The sequence below is a fragment of the Aythya ferina genome (assembly GCF_964211825.1).
Source record: "Aythya ferina genome assembly, chromosome: 18".
NCBI lineage: Eukaryota > Metazoa > Chordata > Aves > Anseriformes > Anatidae > Aythya > Aythya ferina.
In genome coordinates this window covers 8689591-8710238 of record NC_140317.1, presented here as the reverse complement: position 1 = coordinate 8710238, position 20648 = coordinate 8689591, and the positions used below count along the sequence as shown (strand labels likewise).

Below are 20648 nucleotides of genomic sequence, written 5' to 3'. Positions count from 1 at the left end.
TCTGAAGAACTGATCACTAAATGCAAAATTTCAGATAAAAACTGAGAATTTGTAACACTTGTGAATGCTTCTGTGCCAACCATAAATTCAACACAGGATAAAAATGCAGATAAAGAGTGCGCTGCACTCATTCTTGGGAGTCAGTATCAGAGCCCAAGTTTGTAGACAGAGCAGCAGTTTCTCCCCTTCCTTTCCCAAGTTCTCCAGTAATCTCTCACTTTGAATAGGAAGAAGTGATGGAGTGAACTGCAGGCAACAGCTGTATCTATAACTGTTTCTCCTCTCATCCCACGTGCCCTGAGTTCCAAAACCAGAACGGAAATGGGTAACCCATGGCTTTACAAACATTGGTTCATACTATACTGCTCAGGCAGGAAGATGAGGTTTTTCTGACATCTTCTCTGTCCACAGCATAGCATCCACTAGTTGTCCCCCACCCCAGTCATCCTGTAAGCTATAGCACAGTGCAGTTAAAGCAATAAAAGCTTTCTTTGACCAATATTCTGAATGCCATAAAGATAATCTAAGCTTTGGATAATATTTGTCCCTGATGAGACTGTTGCTTAAATAACTTCTCTACATTCCCTGAGAAGCAAAGAGTAGAAAGGTTTTGACCACTCCACAAGGTCATTGCTTCTGCTTGACTTGCAGGAAATCAGCACTGGAGCAAATCTTATGGTTAAAATATAAAGTATTAATACAAAAATATAGAATATAATAGTTTCAAAGCATATACAGACACAGCCGGATAAACGTTTGGTTAATTTCCATAAGACAGCAGATCAGACAATATGCAAATGTTCTGCCATCACTTGTGTTTTGCTTGGTATCTTCATGTTTAGAGCAACTCTTTTTCACTGAGCTACAGAAAGCTCAGCTAGCTTTTGTATTATTAGTTGTGTTTTTTTTTTTTTTAATCAGACACTTTCAATCCCTTACACTAGGTCTAAGAAATTTTAACATCTAGTACACAGCTACAAAGATGCTGGATTTAGCAGCTTTCTGCTGCAGTTTCATTTCTAGATCACATATTATATACAGAAGGCACAATTACCCTGGGAAAAGTTCCAACATTATAATAAAATTGTTGTTGTCGTCATTAAAACTTACAAAGAGAATGTGATACTCAGACTAAAAGGGATAAAAGATGAGGACCACTACATACTGTTCTATCAGCAACAAAATAACAGTTATGATTTAACTGACTGTAAATTGCAGAAACAAAAGTAAAGCTGAAGTTAATTAAACATACTGACAGAAGGCCCAACCATTTCTGCTTACCAGAAGCCTGGGCACACAGCAGAATGGGGTACTTCTGGATGTAGATTTCCCCTTGGAGTACTCGCACTTGTGCCATCAGTTGAATGGTGACATGGTAAACTGAAAGGGCTGCCATACTGTGTACTCTTTGCTTTCTGCAGATGACATTACCTTCACTTTTTAACCTTTGTATCACTGTGTAGAGAACTCAAACTGTGTCTGGCTTTGTTGTGCTGGACTACACTATACGAACATTTGGAAAATGGCAAATCCCAACCCACAATCCAAAATATCTGAGCAGCAAAATATTCATACCCAGCCTGATCAGTGATTTTTGGAATCCCAACACTGGTTCACAGAGGTTACTTTTATGGTTATGTGCAACAGAAGGCCTTAAAGATTTCAGGATGCTTCAGCAATAGGAGAGAACACTAATATGTGAGTCCCAAAAAGCACAGCAATTATTCTTCCACTTAAAATTCCCCAGAAAATTAAAGTGCGTTCAAGTCATTACTGATACACACATCTAAAGCTAGTACAGCCAACCAGAGACAGCTGCATTTTATAAAAGGGTGAAAAAAGTATATATGTAGATTCAGGCAACTTAAGGAGACTTCAGGGAGGCCAGAATTTTCAAAAGGAACTGTTCTTTGTCAGTATTTATAGAAACATATACAACAGAAAAACGTATAGGTTTTCCCCATCTAAATATGTGCCAGGTCTGAAAGAAATAGTCCAGTATTCAGTTTAAACCAAAATTAAAGGGCACGAGCTCTGCAGTTCTGTTTCATTGTGTTGAGCCAAACACACACACACACAAAGCAGTATCAGGAAAACTAAGATTTTTGCCATATTTTTAAAAATCTGTTGCATTAGTATGGAAACAAAGACTACATGAGATGAGCAAGAAAATTAGATTATCAAAGCTTTGTACTAAATAATTGGATGTCTGTGCAATCACTTCAGCTATCAGAGAAGACCATGACCTGGCATCACTCTGCACTTCCCCCAGATACCAGATCCATATCTCTTCAATATACATGAAAATGAAACACACAAAAAGGAATGCAATAAGCAAAATAATCTGCTTTTCCACAGCTATATGAAGTGCCTAAGATAGAGCAAGAGCACTGGTGGGCTACTCCTGATTCACAGAAAACTGAGGCCACTGAGGAAATTGAGAAGCAAGGCATGTTGTTCTGAGAGAGGAGCTAGGGAGATGCCCAGTGCCATGCCAAGACTTCTTGAACCCTGAAACCTCTACCTTTTATACCAGTTCAGGTAAAACATCCTGCAATAACAGCACAGTGACTGAACATAGATTTTCACTCTGTTGTGCATATGAAATCTAGCTTGGTGCCAAAGATTTACTCCGATTGATCCTGCAGGGACTTTGCTTAAGGAAAAAGATTTATAAAGCTCTAATTCCTCTGAATGCAGAAGGAGAAGGGATTGGTAAGGGCAAGAAGCAGACAGTGTCTTCTGAGAACTTCTCCTAACCCATTACCCAACCTGTCTTTTGAAAGTGGGCAAGTGGTCTGATCAGAGGAGCAAAAAAGCTGTTCTCTGTTTATGAAACAGACCCATACCTGGATTAGCAATGGAACAAAGGAATATAAAATTAGAATGAACAGACATATGGACAGTCCTTGCTGGGAATCCTATCTGGGCCACTTACACCTGATGCCCATACAACACAGGGTCTGTACAATTGGTGTATCAGTGCCCATCTGACAGCATGGCACTGTGCCTGGATAAACAGGTTCAACCTTATGGCTTAGGAATTATTGCCAAGGAAAAGGATTCTTCATATGCGCCACCTCATGACACTGCAAATAGCAGAATTCTCTCCACATCCTTCTTATTTCAATTAAAGAGAAACTATTGTACATCTCATTGCAATTCTCCTGCTTGAGGACCATAAAGAGACATGCATGCTCGCTTTGTGGTTTCTGGTATTCCTGTGTGCCTACCCGAATAGAGAGGCGCCTACATGGCAGCTCCTTTGTTTTGGCAGGACCTGTCACACAAAATACTAGGGAGGCAAAAGGCCTAGAAAGCAATTCTGTGTTACCGGAGAGGGTTAAGTATCTAAGTAAAATAAATCATTTCCAATACCTCAGGGACTTATGCTTTTACTGCTGATTTCAAAATACCCAGAGTAGGAACTTGTACAGAACCTTTATGTGCCTTTTGTTTCCAAGATGCATCTTTGTTTCTCTAAGGCATCAAAATAAACAGGCTAAACCAAAGAAACACTTTGCTGTTTGGAACAGAGCACAGGTAGCTCTGCAACAGCTATGTTATCATCAACAAGGTATTCTGCATTAGCAGGGAAGGTCCAAAATGCCACGTTTGTCCAAAGTGCTAGAGGATATTGGAATGACCTCCATTTGCTACAGTGTTCTCTTCCTCCTACTGAAATCACTGGAATCTGAGATTAGTTGTTGTGCGGATATAACACCATTATGTCAGACCTATTGCAATGCAGCTGCTGTAGAGGAGACAGGATATTTATTCAGAGCAGAAATGACGTGTTGCTTTCATTTTGTCAGGTTATTGGAGGTCTGTCTTAATGTGGAGTGTAAAATTAAAGGCTAACCTCTGCAAGATGTCAAGCATTTTCGTTTCCTTGTGACTTCCATGTATAGAAAAGTAGCACTTCCTATATTACAACTACAGTGCAGTAAACACAAACGCCAAATGATGCCAATGCCACATAAACTCAACAGCTCCCTATGTCTAGCTTATTGGTTAAAACCTGTAGGCTTACGATTCAAAGAGGAGCTGTGTACTCAGTCAAACTGTTTTAAAATCATCACATAACAGTGTATCCAGTGTACCCAGATGCTGTATACAGCATGCAGGTGCTGAAATACCTGCATAAGAAGATTCAGAGACGCCTTCATCTAGTTGGATGGCTAATGCTAACACAATATAAAACACAATAATTAATAATAAAATACCCCTCAGTAAATATGGCTATTTGGATTAGATAAGTAAGTTATTCTACTATTAGTTATTTACTTTATTTAAGCAAAAGATAGAATGGCTTGCATCTGATGCCGTCCACACCTGAGCATAAGCCAGCAGCATCCTGCCAGATCAGAGTTCTCCATTCCTTGACTACCATTTCACCCAGATAAAAAATGCTGGACTACAGAGAAACCTTTTTATATTTGATTTTTATTGATCTGAGCTCTTCTGATTGATACATTAATCATTCTGTACATTTCTCTCTTAACAGTCTGCTTTTGATGACCTGATCAGCATTGCTCTGGCATTAAATACATAAGAATATATATTTAAACAAAAAAAAAAGTGGAAAAAGTAGTTTAATATTTTTTTCCTAAACTCCATTTCCAGAATGCTAGACAATGTACGCACTTTGTAATTATTTTAAATTCATAGTTTTAATTACTACATTTTATATGTATCTTTTGCACACTGTTAAACCCAAGGATGGGTTGCCCAAATTCTGGATGGAACACAGACTTGCTCAATCTAAACAATCATTTTTGACATCTTGAATCATACAAGTACCAGCTTTTGGCTCACACCAACAAAGGCCTCCTAAAGCAAATGGAATAGACATGTTTAAAGTGGACCAGACAGCAGGGGAGCTAAGCAGATGCAATTAGCTTAAGATTCAGCCTTCTAAAATTAACGTTCACTTTGTTTAAAACAAGTCTGTACATAATTGTAGCTATTATTTAAGACATTTTATGTAGCCTTTTATATATTAAGAAAACACAACAAACCTAACAACACATGCACTTCAGGCACTATATAAAGCATCATTTATAAATGAATACTTACAGGACACGAAAGGTTAGCCTGCTTATGAATACTACAGCCTACATTGTATGCATCACCATACGATGAGGGAGGAAAAACAAAACAAAGGATTATAAAGGGATCAATAAATAAAATGCTTTCATCAGCTATGCCAGATTTTTTTTTTCCTGGATAACATTTTGCTCAGAAAACATGCAAATGCTCTTTCATTAAGTTAATACTTTCCAATTCCATAAATCCTTCTTCCACTGTCCCCATGTGTAAAAGCTCTCACTGCTGCTGTGAATTGCAAACAGTATTCAATACAGGCAAAAGGGACGTGACCTGTTTTTATCATGTCTGAGGGCAAAAGCAAAGTACTACCATGGGAACTCTGCTATGGCACAGAGACTTGACTATTCTCTGTATTTTCTACTTATTGTAATTTTGTGTTCCAGTATGACTACAATTAAAAACCTGGGCCAAAGGGTAAGATTTCATATGAGCAGGCTGATATGTATGCAGGCAGTAGTAACAAACTACGTGGCATTATATTGCAGTATAGCTAACAGCTGCATCTACTCTCTCTGTGTAGTTGGCTTTTGATGAGAGGCACCAAGTGTCCAGAGCCACTAAATTCTGCTTGAAGAACCTTAAACTAAGATGTTTGCAACTACTTAAGCCCAGAGTAAAAGGAAAAGCATTCTTCTTACACCACTGTTTAACCAGAACTCTGCAAGACTTTGGTAGTACCTGGCAGTAGCCTGGTTTGCAGGATGTGTGATGTGTGTGTAAGGCTCAGCTCAGTTCTGTGACTGTGCACTTCCACTTACCTACCAGTAAACATGAGTTGTAATACCAGTTATCATCCTGTTGTGTTTGAGAAATTAAACGGCAGGATTTAGTAGAAGGGATCACATGAAACAGTGCTTATTAGGTGCTTGTTAATGGCAGCTGTATAAACAGATGGTTTTGGGTGGTGGGTCCTAACTTGTAATAAGCACTTTTCCAAAAGGGGTATTTGCCCAATCATGCAACTGTTGTTTAAGTTCTAATATATTGAAGTAATATTAAATTTTCTTGTATCTAAAGCTTTTAGTGAGAAAAAGTTGAAATCCCTTTGACATACTCCTCCCTGAGCACCTAACTATACCAAAGGAAATGATGGATTGCACTGCGGGGTGAATTTATGTCACTGTGCCCAATTTCACATGAAACCTGCATACTGTTCCTAACTCCAGTTGTAAAACATCAAACATCCCTGTAAAGACATCCTTTTAATGTGACTAATGCACATGTAAAATATGAAGTCCACATAATGTCAGAGACAGTATGTTACCCTCTCCAAGTAGTTTTTGGCATTAATGGCTGGAATGCTAAGATGCTGTTCCATTTAATATTATTTGCTTCAATTTTTAAAATATTTTTTGGGGGGGTTAATTTTCCTTCAGTAAATTTTAACTTCTGAAGGGGTTAAGAAATAGAGGATTTCAGTATAGCTCTCTCTGTGTTGTCCAGGAAAGCTGAGCAGATTTGTTTGATGTGACAGAGTATTGAAGGTTCTACCCAGAAATTTCTTATCAACTTTGGATGTGACCCTCTTCTTACCCAGATCCCAGATGTATCTATGGGATTCACTTTGTTTTTGAATGAGGTACGGTTGGCACTAGAGTCAGAACTGCATCAAAGCTGAACTACTGTAAGAAATCAAAGCAATTAAATTAATGCAGGAGAAAAATACATAGCTCTATTGCAGCAATTAGAACAAAATACTGTTTGTAAGTGGTGCAGGAAATTCAAAACGGTAAGCCAGAGACTCAGCACCTTTCATTTCAAGACAGTCACTGATGGCATGCTTAGGGTTTCATGGGTCCTAAACCTTGTTAACACTATTTGGCTCTCACCATTTTCCGGAGTTTCCTCTATGAGTATCAGCACACAGCATAGTCTATTCTGTGTTGTGATCGATGGCGTAGTTTCTCTCTGATCAGTTGCTTAATCATGTCTAGATACAAAGTCTGAAAAGCTCTATAAAATAATGTAGTAAGAAGAAGCAAGACATCTTGTGATATTAACTTCGGAAATAGCTCTTACTTTACATTGTGCTGCATGCCCTCCACTTCCATTAATTTCAATGCAGTTTGGGGACACTCAGCAACTTCAAAGCAATGGTCTCAATATCCTTGAGCCTTTAAACTTCAATACATTATTAATGCTAAATTAATAGGGCTTCCTTTAAAAGGAAACCACTAAGTTCCTTCCACAGGAGCACACATGATATTGACATCTCATCGAGTTTATGACCCTACTTGCTCTCTGTACTCTCTAAACATAAAGTCACCAACCAGTAACAGAACAAACAGTCAGAGACCGTCCTGTTAAGTGCCATAGGCAGATCTTTTTTTATTCTTTTCCTTGGCTACGGTAAAGAAAAATGATTTCTTCAGCATTCTTCCCGTGAGGGAGCTGTGCCCAGAATTTAATATTTGTCACTGCTTAGGAAAACTCAAGGGTAAAAATAAAGGTCTTCCAATTAACCTCAAGACAAATGGCATGGCATCAATAATAGGGGCTTGATCCTACAGAATACACAGCAGCCTCATATCACACTGAATTCTACAGCTTCATGAAACCTTGTGGTCCACAATGTGATATGGGAATGTTCTGGAGGGCTACGTCATATGCAAAGAATTAATAAATGCTTAACCAGTCCTATTACACATATTTCCACAGTCTTAACAGTGGGGACATACCTGAAAAAGAAGCAAGAAGGCTGCCTTTAATCACCCTTGAAAACTTAGCAGAACTATAAATGACACTCTGTAGGCCTAACACACACGTTACTCTAACTTCAGGTAATACCAAATGATGCACTTTTCTGAGACGGGAGGAGTCGTGTTCTCCTGGCTAACAAAGCTGCATATAAACAACTGCAACAACACAATGTCATTCAAAAGATAATAGAGGGGAGGCAAAATTATTCTGATTACGCTGAATTGGATTCAGAGACCTAGATTTTTAGGCATACTGGGGTTGATAGTCAGGGCACTAATCCAGATCATCTCACAGCTCACTGGACTACTGAAATCCTCAGCACTTAAACCTTATGTCCTGATGTTTTTAGAGATCAGAAAGTCAAAAAATGTTTTTCTGACCATATAATAACAGCTTTGCCACCATCAAGAAGAAACCTAATGTCAGAGGATAAGCCAAGATATGGATCCATTTCAGGCAGTGGTATCAAAACAGAAAATTGAACCCATCATAATGTGACTTTCTTGCAATTGCTCTTCATCACCACTTCAGTTTATTAGTTTCTTAGCAGAAAGTGGTTCTTGGTTACAGTTACTAGACATTTCTTAACAGAATACAAAAAAAAAAAAACTCACAACTTTCTATGTAATTTTTCTGAATTTAAAAGTGACAGCCTTTATGCCAATGAGTAGTAGATTATACCATAAGTTCTTTCAGTGGCGTTAAAAAGATTTTGAAGTATTTTTCAACATAAAGTATTGTTTCAGACTGACATAGATTTTGATCTGCTCAGAATAAGGCTTCTACATCGTGCAGACTTCCAGAAAAGCCCGGTTTATGCCTATCACCATCACTACACATGACAAGAGTAGAAGAGTCTTAAATAGCAATGAATTCATTAAATTCCCTTTAAACTGCCAAAAAGGGTTAGGATCATTGGGTTTAATTGTGTGCAACCAAACGTTGAGATGCCGCAAACTGTCAAAAACTCCAAGGCCCATGTTAACAATACAGGGTTTATATATACATTTCCTTCACTCCATTCCTGGAAGACTGTGAAAAATCAGTGTATATTACTGGAGGCAAGAAAAAGGACTGAAGAGAGATATCTGCTTGTGAGATACAAGGGCAACTCAGAACAAGAAAAGATTTTTAGAGACCCCGAAAAGCAAGGAAAGACTGGCCCTGCATCATAAAAAGGTATTGAAGGTCACAAACTGAGAGTATACTTACCCACTACATCATTAATGAACCCCAAATCATTTAATAAAACAAAGTGCACAGCTCAGAATCCCTGAAGTATTTAACCTGGCCACAAGACAAACATGAACACTGTGTATCAACAGCATTAACTTACTTTGCATGAATTAAATTTATGATACCAGAGGCAACTTAGTAAAGTAGAGAAGAAAATAAAGTAGTGTCATCAAAACCTCAATCCACTTACTTCCTTGTAACCTAAATGATGGAGAGTCAAGAAAATAGAAACTTTTTTTTTTAAACTTCATCATGCTCCCAATCTTGAAAGAAGATAAATCACTCTCTCTGCCTCTCCTCACCATTTTTGCTTCCCTGCAGTTCTGTGGAATATCCCTCAGAGATTACTTCTATCATCCATCTGTCCATAGTTGTATTTATCCACTGATGCTGGACAAAGTCGTACCCTTCCCCCTCTTTGGACTGATTCCTGAGATAGCAGCATTATTCTGGCACTCCGCTACTATTCTGTTATTTAAGAAACATTTACAACAACCACCCTATTCCAAGCAACAATACACTTGGCTAGAAATGATGCAGCTATGTCTACCTTAGGTGACAGTAGAGAACAGTTTATCTTTCCAAACCTTACTAAATTTCTTGGCTTCTTGGTCCTTGCAAAGGTGTCCCCTATGCATCCTCCTCAGCCACTTCTTCAGCCATGAGTCAAAAGCAGTGATTTGCTGTTTTCCTCTGCCTCGCATTCAGTTTTGAAGTTAAGATGGAAGACATTTCACACTGGCTGCAATGCCTGTACCTGCTTCATTTTGCTGTTTTAGAATTTTAATCGCTTTCTCAATTTTTGATGTAGAAATCCCAGGTAGGCAAAAAAAAAAAAAAAAAAAAAAAAAAAACAAAAAAAAACACCTTCATTTGGTTATCTCTGTTGTTCACAGCTTGCTCTCCTTGTCTTTGAGAGATGAGACTTTGGACAAAGATAAAAGAAAAAGAAAAAAAAACACTAGAGGTAAGAATTCAAAAAATATATTTAGTTTAAGAGAACTGTATGGAGAAATACATCCATACATGCCACTGCAAAGGTTTCATCAGGGATTTCCTAGCTTTCCTTCTTTTCATCTGTGTGTTCCTGTTTCTTCCAAGTCAAAACCCACAGAAGTTTCAGACAGTCTTATATATTTGCCTGTAGCAAGAGGAAAGAATTTTCTTTAGTGAGGACAAAACCAAGTCAGGACTGGAAATGGAAGCTGTAGCTTTTAAATGTGTATGTTTCCCATCTCATTGGCCTTGCATATCTGAAGCAGAGATGCCTGGCAGTTTCCAGTGTCCTTTGAAAAGCAGACAGTATTGCATCTGCTACCCAGGTTTCCTCCATATTTTATTTATATTTACCTTTATTCTGAAAACTTCTCAAGGTCTACTTCTGTGCTAAACCTTGTTATTGCTCTGTGTTTCATCTTTGGCTGAGACCTTGACTGAAATGAAAAAAAAAAAAAAAGAAGGAAATCCTAGGAGCTGTGAAAGCCCTGCCTCCTTCACACTCCATGGGGCAGAACTGGTGACAAGCTGCAGATGGGATCATCCCAGTAGCTCAGCCACAAACACCAGCTGCCCACCACCTACTGAGCAAACTACTGAATATGATGGCAGTACAGGAAAATCTGTCCATCGATAATACTCATTGCCCTCATCATTTAATTTATAATCATGCTGAACAGTTATCCATTTATTGATGTATGTAGATACCCACTAAATCTCCACCTAAACTCAACCACAGCACAGTACTACAAAGTAACATACTACCTTAGCAGTAAGCCCATGAGCCCCAGAACAGCAGCTTTCAAAATAACAGAGACAGGGAAAAACATCCTCAAATGCAAGGCAATTCAGAGAAGCTTTCCTTCTTTCAGTTAAGATCCTTATTATTTTAAATTTTTATCAGTGAATGCTTCAAAGAACAATTGAGAGTAACGCTGGCAAATTCTTCTATGCAGCTGCCTGCAGAAAACACTACATACCCTGGAGACACAGACATCCCATACCTGATTATGCACAAATAAATGCCTGCTGAGCTTTCCACATATACTGAGCACTGGAGATGGGAACAGAACGGTAGGATATGCACAACTACAGACCTAGTCCATAAACATAGCATCTAACAGAAATCAGGCCCTCATGTCCTGTACCTGCTTCTTTCTCTGTGTTTCAGCCTGTCACTTAAGCCTTTGATTTATGTATGCAGAATTGGTTGCAGGTACAGATGAAAAAGCTGCGGCCAAGCAGCGTGCCCACTTCAAAGCGTCTGCACTCCTGAAAGGAAATTACCAACCACATTCTGCTGACAACTGGCTTGTTGACATTGCCTTTACTAGGATTTGCCTGCAGTCACACACGGCACAGATATCCAAGCAGCTGCAGACAGCTCTGCCTGTCAGCAGTACCAGGCTAACTTGGCTCTACAGCTGCAGGATTAGAGCTGGTCTGTGCCTGGGCAGTAAGGAGCACAAAGAGATATGGGCTGGGTGGAAATGCCTGTGGAAGTCAGTGACAGTGCTACCAGAAGTCAGACTGGGGAACTAAGTTAATTCCAGCCCTTTGCTCTTCTCACTAGAACACACCAAGTTTTACATGTAACATCTCAGCTACTCTATAAACTCTCAGTCCACTTACAATAGCCTTCTGAATGTTAGGCAAACTATCCGGGAGATTGCCAGGATATTTGGAATAGTGAAATTAATCTAACAAAAACAAACTCTTGTTTGTAGCCCCCCCCCCAAAAAAAAAAAAAAAAAAGACATTTTGACATCAGTCTCAGATACTAAAATCATCACAGCAGCAGCCAGGAGAAACTGGCTGAATGCTGCACACCACAGTTCTTCCCTTCGCACAAATGCCTGCCGAGCTGTTCGTGAAAACTCTGCGCTAGCCACCAGGGAAACGCAGTGAGGGCTGATGAATAATGCACACAAATCAAAGTCCATTACATCTGGCTGGGAGACCATACAATTACACAACGAACAATACTACTGACTCCGTAAGCTTGATTTTGAGCCCTGTTAGACAGATGCTAGGGTCAAAATTGGATGACAAAACTGGATACATGGAAAGGATCTTACACCAGGGTCCTTTATCCAGCTCTCGGCTTCATACCAGGACAGGTTCACTGCAACTGCCATGCTACGGTGCCAGGTTTTCTCTCAGCTACACAGACAACTGAGCCACAGTACCAGAAGATGCCAACTTATTTTACATTTAGTCAGACTGATCTCCACCCTTCCATACATTCTTGGAGTTGATCCAGCCACATACCTAAAAGGAATCATGTGTTTTCTTAAATCCTTATGGTACTGTGTATGTGGCATCTGTTTGTTTTTTCCCCAACACAACTTCGTGCAGCAATATGTTGATAAGACTGCTCTTATTTATTTTTTGTACTTTTTGCAGCAACAAAGAGTTGTAGAGGTCATATGCTAGAAACAGCATAAAACACAGAGAACCACCAGTGTTCAAGAGCTTAAGAGACCTCATTGTTTAGCTGGAGAACAGACAGCTTAATCGTGACTGTATCTGCTTTAAACTGTTCTATGGAACTTCAGAACTTAGGACAAATCCTTACTGTAAGCATCTCCTGTCTGTAGTGTTTGCCAAAGCCCTGCCTTCACCTCCTGGTTCTGAAAATCAGGCGTGTTTACGGTCTTCTTACTGGTACATCAATATACATAAGGAGCTTGAGTCTATAACTCGCAGTAATGCAAGCAGCCCATGTAACTCAAAGGGATTTCTTGTATGAGTGAAGATTAACAAGATTTAACAAGACCGACACAGTGCTCTGCGGAACACAACATTTTGATAAATGGTGCTCTTGTAGCAGCTTATTCTAGGCCCATTCTACAAGATTTAAACTGATAGGAATTATTCTACTTCAGATATGCTCTGAATAGAGTTCCAGAACACACATCTGAAGGGAGACCCATCTGTATCATCATCTTTCTTTTTGAGTTTGGATTTCTTTAATTGCGATTTCCCCAACTGCAACCCAAGGCAGAAGTGAAGAATGTGGCACTGGGGCTTGCCCAGTGGTGTGTATTTACTTTACAAACAGTCACCATTTCTTTTCATTATTTTCTGCCATTAGAGGGTAGCCTGAGTGTATGGGAGATGTCAGGATAGTAAATAAAACAACCACCTCTGATATTAAAGAAGTAAGTGAGGTCTATTTACTCCCCAAGAACAGAAGACTACTTAAACAAAAATAATCAATTTTAGGTTAATGCTTTCTTAAAATACACTTTTCTTCTACGACAATCCAAGAATTGTCAACATTTACACAAACAGTTGTTGTAGGGCAATATTTATCCTAGCAGTCTCTGTAGGGATAACAGCAATTTGAGTTGAAAGATCTACTCCTTTCCCTCTTCCCCACCCCAGAAACAGCTCATAATAAAGGAACAAATTTTCTCCTTTGGGTGGGATTGAGTTAATACAATTGCAACATTTTTTGGTGAATTTGGCATGAGTAAAACTACACTTTGTTATGACAGACATTTAGCAAACTATCTTTACCACATTGGGATATCAACATTTCCTTTCTTTTAATTCTTTGCTAGCTATTCTATGTACAAGAGAAAGAAACAACCAAACATTTAAGGTTTTGTGGACAATCAAGCTATACTATTGAGAAGTAAAACAAACAAAAACCCAAACGATTAGGGATTCCATTTTGGAAATTAACTCAATAATCTAAAAGTGATCACTAATCACTTTTCATCATACATCTTTAAAGGATTTTTAATTCACAATTATAGACTTGTCACAGATCAGAGGCTAAGTGCACATTAAAACGTTAGGCTGTAACTGTTCTGTTTCTGTTCAGCACAGTGGTAATCCACAGATAACACTACAGCAGTTGGAATAAGTGTCAAGGTGATCCAGAAGCTGAGCAAATTTTAACTGTCTCAAAAAGCACAACAGTTCTCACATCATGTCACTTCTGATCTGAAGTGCTAATCTTTCTCTTCTTCCCCAACCAACTTTTCATTCATCCCAAGTATAGAAGAAGACAAAGAAATACTAGATATAGACTAATTAAGGAAAATGTTAAAGCCCAAACTCCAAACACCTGCTGAAATACCACCACCACTTTCCTTCCATCTGTGTTCAGCCATGTTCTTGAATTTAGTGCAGTACATGTATAACGTGCACAAGTGCTGTAGTGAAATGAGGTTTGGCACTAGAAAATGATGTGGAGGACATGCACTGGCATATTTTCTTAGGACAATTTCCCCCCACGTACAGGCATTTTGCATAAAAGCTGCCTCTTCATAATTTAACACCCCCTACTCTCCTCCTTGGCACTGTTTCTCAAATAAGTTAATCTGCAAACCCAGAAGCTACAGGAACTCATCTGACATCAGTCAAGAGAAACTAGTACAGTACTAGTCAGATTAGCATCCCAGCTATAAACACAACCTTAAATCAACATACACAAGATCAGAATCAACTTAAAATGCCAGCACATACATTTGTGTTGGGTTTAACTAATGCAATATAAAACTGGTGTCATTTACACTATTTCATCTTTGAGTACCAACTAGCTGTGTGCAGCCTTATCTCACGTAAATCTGCAGTAAAAACAATGTAAGATTTGGACCTAGACGCCTCAAAACCCTCAAGGTGTCTTTTTATTGCTTTATAGTTTGTCTGGGAAATTATTTCTGTGCAATGTAGTGCAAAGCCCTGTGACACTGATTCAACAGTGAGATATGAGTCCACTCTTTGACTTACTCAAAGAGGGTTCTGAGCAGCAGCAACTCTTTAATGCTCTGCAACAATTAGGGGAAAGCATTTTGACATACCTGAGCAAAAGGTACTACAGAAAGTTCTGTTTAAATTAATTATATTTCTCTAGGCTTTAAGAACCACAATCACTCCTAATGGATTCAAAGGTGAGATATTTTACTTAACCTCCTACCCACGCTGATATTAAAAGGCTAGTATAGGAATTCTTTAACAATCCTCCATGCATTACAAGACCTAGATAGTCTTTAGGAAGGAAGAGATTTCCAAACTTCACTCCAAATCACAATGGACAAGAGGATCGCTACACTTATAAAGCCCTAATAGCTCTCAGCATTGCCTCGTTCAGTAGAGAGAGCAAAAACTGTCTTCTTAAGAGTCTGATCCCTTCCTCCTCCACTGCAGTCTGGTCGAATGTAGAGTGACTTCAACAGAATGAGATCTGAACCCAGATCTGCACCTAGCAATTATGTAAGAACCTCGTGGTTCTTAGGTTAGGTAAGTTAGCAGAAACTAAGGGGGGGCAACTCTCGAAATCATAGAGCTGCCTAAAAGGAGAGGACTGGTTTTGCTTTATGCTTTTCTTTGGATGGCTATTAGACTATTTTTCTCAACCTTACACTTGGGATGGAGATAGAAAGGCTGCTGGTTAGACTCTCAGTGTAGAAGAAAACCCTCAAAGGCTCATCATTATCTGAAGCCAACCTAGCAGTGTTATGAAAGGCCACTTCAGTCATAGTCTTCCTAGCAATTCAGGGTAAAAGTATCATGTTTTTTTTTTTTTTTTTTTTTTTTTTCTTAAATACATGATTCAAACTTCTAAAATATTTGATTCCTGAGCACTCCTGAAGAGGTGGTGTCCCCCTTTTCTACAAATTAATGCTACAGTCAAAGAAAGATACTCCCCACATCTGCTTAGCCAATTTGTTGCCTCAGTGAACAATTTTTCCATGCTTAGACTTGCACAGCACTTGATACATACAAAACGTTTCTCCCATTGACCTCCTTTAGCTGTATCTGCTCAGCACTTCTGCAAAAGGGGCCTCAGGGGAAAGAGGAAACATATAATTAGTGACCACCCTTGAAAAGTTTGATTAAAGTGAGTTGCCAAGCAACACAAACTCTGGCAGAGACAGGGATAAAATCCTATTCTCTAGAGAAGACTTAAATTCCTATGTGACTATTTTTTCCTCTTTCTGCAGTCCGCTCCTTTATTCACTGTGTCCTGCAACCTCTGCAATAAAATGAGAAAGTGCTAAACTAGTAACCCTCGTGCAGGCAACAATACTTCTGTTATTTCTTACTTGGAGTATTAAGATAACTTTAGATTGTGAGAGTGTATAAATTCCTCACTTGCCTCTCCCCTACTCTTATTTTAGATGAAAACTAAATAATAAATAAATAAAAGGAAAGAAAGAAAACTCTACCAAATGGCATCATTCTTGTATCTACCAACGTGATCACAAAGTTAGGTCTTTCCTCTCCTTGCAATACCTGTTGCAGACCTAATTTTCTCCTTTCTCTCTGCCTTCCCCATTCCTCATTCAAGCACAGTCTCCTCTGCACCAACTGTCTTCTCGTCTCCCCAGCCTAGCCCCAGTACAGCTGTCTTCACCCAGCCAGCCAGTCCCAGTTACAGCAGGTACTGAAATCCTGCCCAGAGCACTTCATCTGATAAACATGCAGGCTTTCTAACTTATTTGAAGCTAATGAAGGAGATCTGTTTTTCCCAGATGCTGATTCCATTTTTATCACACTTACATGTAAATATATGCATGTGTGTGACATGGTATACATCTGCTTACAAATATGCATAATATTTAGCACCATAATTAACAGTAATGCACTTTACATGAAAGCAAGAACAACAACAGATCAGATCAAATAACCTGGGAAGCAACCAGTAGATGAGATGAATGCTTCCTTTAAGAGCAGGTTACAGAGGAACTTGTGGGAGAGGGAAACACCTAGGGAAGTGAGCACATGGACCAGCAGCTGCAAGTAGCTCGAGGAAAGGGGCAGGCACTGCACTCAGCAAGGACAGGACCAGGGACAACAGCTGATGGAACACATTCTGCTGAGTCACTGATTGTTAGCAAGGGTCCTGAATGTAGTCCCAATAGGAGAAAACTGTGAACCAGTGCTTAAGTTTTAAGGCCCTAACACCCATGGACTGTCCTTGCTCACATTGACATCCTTTCTCTGGCAAATGATTCTCAGAGCTGTCTATCCCCCTTCAGCCCATAACCTGGATGCATTTGAAAGAGAGGCAAACAAGTTTCAGAACTGTTGATCTGCAGTAATAGCCATCAGCAAAAGCTTTGAAAAAAAATACAAAAATAGCCAGCCAAGAGAGATCCTTCATCTCAAACCTTCCAGCCATTGCAGACAGAGGTTTAGGAATCTCCTGAGCCAGGGGTTGTACTCTATTAACCTGGGAATAACTGAGAGTACCAATAATGACTTCTTGCTTCAAGTTCCTTACTACTTGCAGAGCAAAATAAGGCCCCCAGCTCTCATCTCAAGGAAGAGACAGCCTACAGCTAGTGCACGTCAGATGTATATTTAGCGAGATCAGTGGAGCTGTGCTGACTTACTGTGCACAGTATCAGTTAAGCTGGAGCAGCATCCAAAAGCTCCAATTAGGAGGAGAACTCCATCCTGTCAGGCACTAGATAAATACCTACAGTCATGCATGCCCTATCCCAGGGAGACAGGCTAGGCTGCCTTCATATGCTTCTAATTGGGCTTTCCTTGAAACAGATCCCAAGTCTGCAACATTTGCAGAATGTAGTTGTTTGTTTACTCCACTGGACTGGAACATGAGAATTACTTTAGTCTATCCCTTGCGAAATGCAGACCTTGCCAATATAGCAAAGGATAGAACTCAAAGTCTAATAAGAAGGTATAAAACATACCTTCATTCTTCAGGCTTTAGGTATTTGATTGGCTCATCAGCATCTGTCCATCATAAAAAAAATAAATAATTGTATCAGCCCTGTATGCTCAAGAAATAGGACATTCATAGTTCAGGCATCTTCAGCCACCTGGAGAAAGTTGTTAGCTCCATCCAGCTCTGTCAGGTGACATTTTGGCCTTCCTCGCCTTTCAGAGTGGAAGTAGGAGAAGCAGGGAAAAAAGAAGAGATGGTGTACATCCATATGCCTCCTTTTTAACCCTGCATCAGAAGGGAATTGACATTTCCCTGATGGCCCTCTGATAGCTCATTTGCTCTTGAGTCAGCCCTTTCTGACACAGATAGCCTTTCTTTGTGCTTTTTTCATTGTCATTTACAGATTGTTTTAAACAGCTTGCATAAGTGTCTTCAACAATGTAGAAATGCTGAGCATCTAAATATGATATGAGAACCATACTGTGATGTACATCATAAGTAATCAACTCTGTTAGAGGAATCATTAAGCTCATCATAAATATCTTCAAAAGACGGTTTTGAGCTAGATAAAAGAATGAAAACAAAACCCCAGTCCCAAGTCCGAATGATGTATAAATTCTGTCTTGTAAATAACAAGCAGGACATTCTCTCGGGGGCAGTGGGAACTAAAACTAACTGTTGCCCTTCTTCGGGAACAGCTATGTTAGGTAAGGCACAAGGGAAAAGAGGCCACATAAAACACTTGTAATGTTTCAGCATCACCAGAGTTTAACCTGGGAAAGCTTTTACTGGAAAGCTTCCAACTCTGCCAGCTCTTTTTTACATAGCGGATTTTATTCCACAGCTGAAGACCTTCAAAATAACAAAACTATGCAAAGGAAAAGCAGATTGACTTTTTGGCAGGAAGTCAATGTGCAAATACTAATGAAATAATCTGAGTAAGCAGTCAAACTCCTCAAAGGTCAACTGCTACATAGGGAAGAACTTTAGAGCATTTAAGTTATTAACAATTTTGTCTTTCAGGATTCTGACAGTTTTTGTGTTCCAACTTATGGGTTTAAAATCAAGATTTGATGACTGAACAGTCAAGCTCTCTGTATTTCTATCTCTATGATTTCCAGACAAAAAGATTGTCTTATTCCTATGGAAGCCACCAGACTCCTGAACGTTTAGGACCAAAACCAAAAGCAATTAGGAAAGTGGGCTATCATCAGTGCTCTTTCTCATTTGATTCTGACAAAGTGCACTACAAAAGACACAATCCCGGTGCCATTTTCCTTGCTGCATCCTTGCTATTAGTATATATCCTCATTCTTTTACCTATTCCTCCATTCTTTTTTTATTCCATCCACCACAACCAAGTGCTTTTTATCCCCCTTACTGGTCTACTCCTGTCCTTCTCCTATTTTAGAATTAAGGAATGGGTGCAAGCAATGACAGGAGGTGAAGAGAAGAAAATTATGCTCAGGAAAACAAGTGTATGACCTCATACTCCCTAAGCTTTGAAATAGTTTAGGTTTAAAATATGTTACTTCTATTAAGAGTACATGAAAGAACATTTGCTCTACCCTTGATTGGTTTCATCATCTTAAGTTGGGAATTTAAAGAATCTTTTATTTTGTTGATGCTGCTTTAGATGGCCCCCTCTTTTTGCAGGTCTCCATGAGTATAACTTTTGCCTCTTAAATCGCAAGGAAAAAATGTGCGTGAAAGGTTAGGCAGTCTTCCTATTTAATACTCAGAAAGTACACTGGATAAATTTAAACTCTGTCTATTAGATTCAGTTTAGGCCCTTTCCAAGTAAACAACCTAAATTAATACAAACAAGGTTGATTTCATTTTAGGAGTGCCTACGCTACTTGTAGCCTTTTAATTAAATTGATGCATTTAAAATCACTTTTTATTTAGGCTTTGCCTACAGAACATGAAACATCCTTAGCCAACATAAAATCATAAATAAGAGTACAAAATACTAGGAGAGATTACTGAATTTCCAGTTCTCACTGGCCATTTAAAACAGCTGAAACACAGAAGTGTTGAAGTGGTTCTTTCTTTAAAAACAGTAGGGGTAGATATCATTTCCACTTACTGTACTCCCCACTTTTTAGCTTCCTTATCCCTAACACAGGTCAACTATAAAAGAAATGTGAACTAAATTCTACCCTTCCACGACCCATGGAATCAAGAACAGATTAACCTTTCTGATCCAACACTTACTAAAGAAAAGAAAAGATTAAGAGAAACAAGATGGGAGCACCCTATTTCTGGCTATATTGATGTGCTTGGGATTGCTGGTCAGATCCCATCAGTTCCAAATCAGAGTAATAAAGAAGCTGAAATGAGACTTCTTATCTGCTAGTTGTATTTCTGCATCTCTCACCACCAATCTGAAGCATACGGAAAGCAAATTCCGTGCTGGCATGATGCCCTTCCAACTCACACATCAAAGCACTGTCTCTTCAGACATTGGAATTGAGAAGGCCTAAAAGTAACATCTATGTATCTAACTTATTTAAAGAGCGTCACCACTGCAGGCAGGAGAAAAAGAAGAGCTAAGTATCACAGAGAAAGCAGTCTTAAGGAAAAGCAAGCAGATGTAAAAGGAGGTGGGAAATTAATACAGGTGTCTAGGTTTAATGCCCAACATTAAAAACCTAATTTATACAAAAGGGAAGAGTTGTTGGCTGTAACACTGCCTAAGAGCGTGTGGCAAGTATGAAAGAATCACAGGCACCTTATCCAATCTGTGAGAAAGTGGGACATACCTGGGCTTGGCTAACTCAGAAATATTCAATCAATGTATTTGTAACTCTACTGCTATAGTACTCAAAAGGCACTGATTGTGAAAACTGATCATGAATAGCACAGTAAGTTCCAGGCTTCTAAGCACTTACTGCAGTAACACGGTCTGTTTCCCAACATCTTTGCAGTCCTTGGAGAGGTGTAGATGCAG

At 39.1% G+C, this 20648-nt stretch overlaps 1 protein-coding gene across 2 annotated transcripts in view; it reads right to left on the bottom strand.

Annotated features, from left to right (window-relative positions):
• CA10 (carbonic anhydrase 10) overlaps positions 1–20648 on the bottom strand; it is a 200536-nt gene that overhangs the window by 163389 nt on the left and 16499 nt on the right. The gene's annotated exons all lie outside the window — the stretch shown is intronic.